The sequence below is a fragment of the Solanum verrucosum genome, unplaced genomic scaffold (genome assembly GCF_900185275.1).
Source record: "Solanum verrucosum unplaced genomic scaffold, falcon-dt-bn FXZP01000221.1, whole genome shotgun sequence".
In the NCBI taxonomy this organism is placed as follows: Eukaryota; Viridiplantae; Streptophyta; class Magnoliopsida; order Solanales; family Solanaceae; genus Solanum; species Solanum verrucosum.
The window spans coordinates 703,692-710,242 of record NW_026020400.1 but is presented as its reverse complement, the minus strand read 5'-3'; the positions used below and the strand labels follow the sequence as shown (position 1 = coordinate 710,242).

At 32.4% G+C, this 6,551-nt stretch overlaps 1 pseudogene; it reads left to right on the top strand.

Moving 5' to 3' along the window:
• Positions 1-3,863: 3,863 nt before the first annotated feature.
• Positions 3,864-6,311, top strand: LOC125839857 (pentatricopeptide repeat-containing protein At3g22150, chloroplastic-like; annotated as a pseudogene).
• The last annotated feature ends 240 nt before the right edge of the window (positions 6,312-6,551 follow it).

The following is a 6,551-nucleotide window of genomic DNA, read 5'->3' as shown; positions in this document are numbered from 1 at the left end:
AAACCTTCAGTCCGATAGAAAAGGTAAAGAGTACAAATGCTCTCATAATATGCTGGGGACTTTTGTGGTAGTATACCACATTTATCTTCATGTTTGTTTCTTTTACTAGTCACTCATTACTTTTCTTAGTATCCATAACTGATTTAAAAGAATGTGTCTTGCCGCGATTGTTTTTTATTACTAAGTGTCAAAGGTTGCAAAAAATCTTATAATTTCCGATATTTATTGTAGTTTTTTGTCATATTTTGACACTCCTCCGTTTTTTGAATCCTCTAGAAGAGCTTACCTTTTTCATGTTTGAGCTTTCCTTGTAGATCTAAAAGAAAATGAACACCAATCGGACATACAATAACTCCGTCTGGACTAAGAAGGAGGATAAAATCCTTGAGAATATTCTTGCGCCAACGAGGATAACAACAATAAATTGGAGGAAATGACCAAAGCACTTCCTCGAAAATCGGCTGATGATATTAAGGATCACTGTAATATCTTAATTGAAGTTATCAATGCCATCGAGTCTGGATATGTCCCATTACCTAATTATCCTGAAATGCAAAACAAGAATTCAAAAGCATATGTAGAATGGTGAAATGGGGCTTCTTGGACAAAATAGGAACACATGTCAGTTTGTAGTACAGTTCTTGAGGACGACATTAATAATCTGAATTAATAGTCATATCATTTCTTGTAATTGAGTGCAAGTCTTACATTTTTACTAAAATGGAATTTCAAAATTTCTTGTTTCTCAATGACCACGTTGGTGTGCTTTGAAACATCTCATATATTATTGTACTAGTAAAATTACCCGCGCTTCGCATGGGAATTGATTATCACAAAATTTATAAATACTTAAAACCTATTAGTCATTAAAACTAAAATATAATAATATTTTACATACAAGATTACGTAGTGACGAATATTAATAATATAAATGAAAATGAAAATTATAATTTCTTATCATTTATCATTAATAACATAAGCATAAATTTATGACTGTAAAAAAAATACCAGGATCTATAACATAAGCAATGGTGTCAGTGAACAACTCAACAGGAGCAAAGTACACGAATATTTAATTGTGCAGAAGAAGAAGAATAAGAAGTTCAGAATTTTCGTTGTTTTTAAAATTAGAGGAAATCTCTCTATTTATAGACAACAAAGGGTAGTGTGAACAAATGCTTGTTGTGCCTTATCAGAAAGGCATAACAATTTGGAAAAGTTGCAACCCATCGGAAAGGTCACAACCTTTCATAAAAGTCGCAACTCTTCATTGAAGTCGCAACTTTTCATGAAAGTCACAACTTTTCATACAACTTACAACTTTTCATAAAAGTCACAACTTTTTATGAAATGGAAGGATAGTCTTGAAAATAAATAAATTAAAAGGGAATCCTGGTTTGTGGTGGCGCTACGTAGGCGGACCTAAGGTTCTTTTTATATATATATACTAGATAATTTACCCGCGCTTCACGCGGGCATAAATAATCTTTCTAAGCTTTTGAACATCCTTTCTAATAATCGACTGTTATAAGAAGAAAAAAAAGTTAATTTTAGTGGGTTTTAAGATTATTTTAACATAAATGAAATGATTTGACAGTATGACATAGCTCAAGAATTTTAAATATATAAAGAATGTTTAAAAATATCTTGATATCTAATCATTTTTATATTTTACATAATTTATCATAATATATGTTTGATGATATAATTGTCTTGTTAAAACTGAGTGATGTTTTTATGTAGCAATTAAACATATGTTTTTCTAATTTTTTTTACATGAAAAATATGGAACTGATAATTTTATGGTTAGAATAACTCCTTGTTAAAACAAATTATAGAAAAGTTTCGATAATCAACATTAGTTATAAATAAGTTAAGACCTTTAAAATGTACACCACAACAACATAAATAATTTTTTTTAGAGACAATATTTGTGTGAGGTCAAATGTTCACCACTTTTCGTTATTGTTACTTTGTTACCTTGACAAAATTTATAGAACAAAAAAATAAATATAAAACAACAGCTAAATAATATTGCTGACCCTTTTAGAAAGTCATTCTTCATTAAACTACTGCTTTGAAGGCCCTTCTAGATGCTTCATCAATGCAACTTTACGATTTTTTCAGAAATATGTATGTATAGTTGTTGCATTTTGTAAGTACAAGTAGATCAAAATATTGAATTCTAGACTCATGCTAAAGAATATTCTCGAACATTAAAAAGTAAAAAATAAGTCTAACTTATATAATTCAAATGCTCAGTAATGACTTGGGACATAAAGGACAACAAATCTATGTTAATAGCATATTTTTTGTAGCTTAAGATATTACTTTTATTTAGAGCAGATTTTGTTTCATATTCTTCAAATTAAGCTTGCTGAAAATAGTCAGAACTCATACAAAAAACATTTCGTAGAGCTGAATGAGAAGGAAAAAAAGAAAAAACATTAAAAGGATGAAAGCTTTGTCCAAGTGAGATCATATACATACCAAACGAAAAATAATAAATATAATTTTAAGGAGACAACAAAATTGCGAGAAAAAACATACATTGAAGGGAGTAAACTATGAGATATCCAATGATGATAATAAATCAGTATAACCAGAAAAGTTATCATGTTTTAAAATAACATACCTCAGAAAATTGACTAACACTTCAATCAACTTTCAAACCTTAAAGTACTCATAATATCAAATGATAAATTTAGAAAAAATAGATAACAACAACATAAAAATAAAAGAATATGGGCATGCAAATCTATTAACTTTCAGAGGATTTTCTAAAGAACACAAAATCTCATCCTTGTATATGAAGAAATGACGTTGTTGATGAACAAATTAGAGATTTGTAAGGGCTTTTTTTTATTGTGCCTTAAACAATTGAAGTAGAGAAAACTTGCTTGAATACGCTACTAACGTTTGTTATTTAATATGCACTAACAAATACTTATAACAATAGTATTGCAGAAACATAGGCAACAAAATTTAAAGCATGTACTCAAAAATAGCATTTAATAATACAAGCATAAATTAATGATTATAAAAACATACCAGGATCTATAACAATAGAATGAAACAGAATGGAAAAAATTGAGCCCACCGAATGCACAGTGTCCCCTTGATGAAATTATTCCCCTAAGTATCCGAGATTTAATGGAACAGATCCTCTTAGGAAAGAACAATTCTATTCATCAGTGTATGGATACAAAAAAATGGTGTCAGTGAATCATTCAACAAGAGCAAAGTACAGAAATAATTAATTGTCCAGAAGAAGAAGAAGTTCAAAATTTTTGTTGTTTTTAAAATGATAGGAAATTCCTCTATTTATAGACAACAAAAGGTAGTGTGAACAAATGTTTATTGTGTCTTATCAGAAAGGTCACAACCTTTCATAAAAGTCATAAGTTTTCAGAAAATTCAAATTTTTTTCATAAAAGTTGCAACTTTTCATAAAAGTCGCAACTCTTGATAAAAGTCACAACTTTTCAATAAAGGTAAACACTTTTCACAAAAATCACAATTTTTTCATGAAAGGGGAAGTCTAGTTTTGGAAATAAAATAAATTAAAAGGGAATCCTAGTTTGTGGTGGCTCCACATAGGTGGGTCTAGGGTTCTCTTTTTTATATATATATATATATATATTTCTAGGTTGATAGTGTACAGCTTCATAGGTGTATTAGGTCTTTACTGCATCACCAATATAATACAAAGTATTAATTCCAACTTCTGAGTTCCACAATATTTTTCGATTAAATATGTAGGTTTTTACTTTTTTTAATTGTCAATGGCTATGCTTTCTTTCATGAGAAATGGATGAGTATTTGTAAGACCAAATATTTGTAAGATCATAATTTTGAAATGGATGAGTATTTGTAAGACCAAAACATTGGCTTCTTCAACTTTCTCACAGGCTCCATCTTTGAGCTTAGCCCATCTCCCAAATTAGTCTTCTCTACTCCTCACCGACCAACAATGCACTTTCACAGAGCCAAAACCCAGAACAATTCACTTTCGTTTAACCCCATCTAAGCCGCCAACTGTACGATACAATTCTTGAACCAACAACTGTCCTTTAGAAAACACAATTATTATTGGGTTTATCTGTAATATAATGCCCCATGAGCAATTTCATTCTATTCTCGATTGAATCATGTTGGTTCATCTGTATATGATCAGTATACATAGGCTTACGTGGAGACCAAACGGATTCTTGTAGGTAATGTTGTGCATTGCCACATTCTGCGTTCTAGGATTCATTCTAGTAGGATTATTAGTAATTATTTGTTTAATGTGTACTCTGCTACGTGTCTTAGATTGGATAATGGTTCTGATTGTGATTTAGTTGAAAGGGTGTTTAGAACTATGCGTAAAAGAAATGTTGTTGGGTGGAATACTATTTTTTCATAGTATGCCAAAAGGAAGAGGTTTTCGGAAGCAGTGAGGTATTTTGTTATGGTGATGAGATCAGGAATTAAGCCAATTGTTGTTAGTTTTACTAATGTTTTTCCTGCTATATCAAAAATAGGGGATGTTAGAGTTGTTGATGTTCTTTATGGATTGCTTGTGAAATTGGGTAATGCATATGTAAATGACATGTTTGTTGTTAGTGTTGCTATTGTTATGTCAGCTGAGCTTGGGTGTATTAATTTGGCGACTAAAATATTTGAGAATACTTGTGAAACAAATACTGAGATCTAGAACTCTATGATTAGCAGGTACATTCAGAATGATTTTCCTTTTAAAGTAGTTGATCGCTTTCTTGAAGTTGTAGAAGCAGAAGATGTTGTTACTACTGATGATGTGACATTTGTATCTGCTCTTATGGCAACTTCACAATTGCAGCATTTGGAGTTTGCCCAACAGCTACATGCATGTTTGGTAATGAAATTTAGGGATTCATAGGTTATTTTGCTTAATGTTATGATAGCCACATATTCTAGGTGTAACCATGTTGGCAATTCATTTATGTTTTTAATAGAATGAATGAAAGAGATATAGTGTCATGGAACACTATGGTGTATGCTTTTGTTCAGAACGAACTGAATAATGAGGCTTTGAAGCTTGTATATGAGATGAAAAAGCTATGGGTTGCAATTGATGATACTATAATTACCATCATGCTTTCTGCGGCATCAAATCTTAGGGACAGGGAAATTGGTAAATAGACCCATGCTTATCTTTTGAGGCATAATATTCAATTTGAAGGGATGGAGAGTTACCTGATAGACATGTATGCCAAATCTAATATTATAAGAGAAGAACAAGCAATATTCCAGTCGAACTTTACATATGATAAAGATCAAGCCACGTGGAATGCTATGATTTCTGGAAACACTCAAAATGGATTAATTGAACAATCCTTTGTTGTCTTCATGGAGATGCTTGAGCAGAATATGAAGCCAAATGTTGTGACCTTAGCATCAATCCTCCCATCATCCAGCCAGTCAGGAAGTATAGCAATAGGCAAGCAGCTACATTGTTTAGCAATTCGCAATTTGTTTGAGAACAATGTTTATGTTGTGTCTGCTTTGGTAGACATGTATTCAAAATCAGGAATCTTTGATTATGCTGAAAGTGTTTTCTAAAATCTCCTGAGAAGAACACTGTGACATATACAAATCTGAGTTTGGGGTATGGTCTTCATGGGATGGGTAAGAAAGCTCTAACACTTTTCTACTCTTTGAGGAAGAATAGTTTAGAACCAGATGATGTTACCTTTGTAGTTGTCCTGTCTACTTGCAGCTACACCGGATTGGTTGATTCAAGCCTTAAAACATTTGAGCTGATGGGTGAAGAATACGAGATTCAGCCGTCAGCAGATCAGTATGCTTGTGTGGTTGACATGTTAGGAAGAGTTGGATGGTTGGATGAAGCTCATAATTTTGCTAAACTATTGGGTGTTGAAGGTAATGTCTCGGGATTATGGGTATCATCACTCCTTGCAACCTGCAGAGTGCATACACATTTTTAATTGGGGAAAATTGTTTCTAGTAAGCTGCTTGAATTAGAGGGGAGTGATGAAATTTCTGGTTATCATGTTCTGCTATCAAATATTTATGCAAAGAAAGGAAACTAGCAGTCTGTAGATAACGTCAGAAGAGGAATGCGCAAAATGGGATTGTCAAAGGAGGTTGGGTGTTGTAGGATTGATACCTCTGGATATCCACACTGTTTTGTATTGAAAGATAAGAAGAATCCTTAGTACTGCATTAGATATGATATGCTGGGATATTTAACAACCAATATGAAGGATGCAGGCTATCCTAATCTTGAACTAATAGAAGAGTGGATCTATGGGCTAGAAGAATAAAAATCTATTTGTTCTCCCAATATGTTGTTGTTCTTCGACTATGTACTTTTGTAACACCTCAAAATATTCTAAGGCAAGGGTCCATGGAAGGTTCAAGGACGGTGGAAGAGTCCACGATCAGTGAACCCACCTAGAACCCAAGCCTTGTGAAAAATATTCTAAGGCAAGGGTTCAAGGACGGTGGAAGAGTCCACGGCCAGTGAACCCAACCTTGAACCCAAGCCTTGTGAAAAATATTTT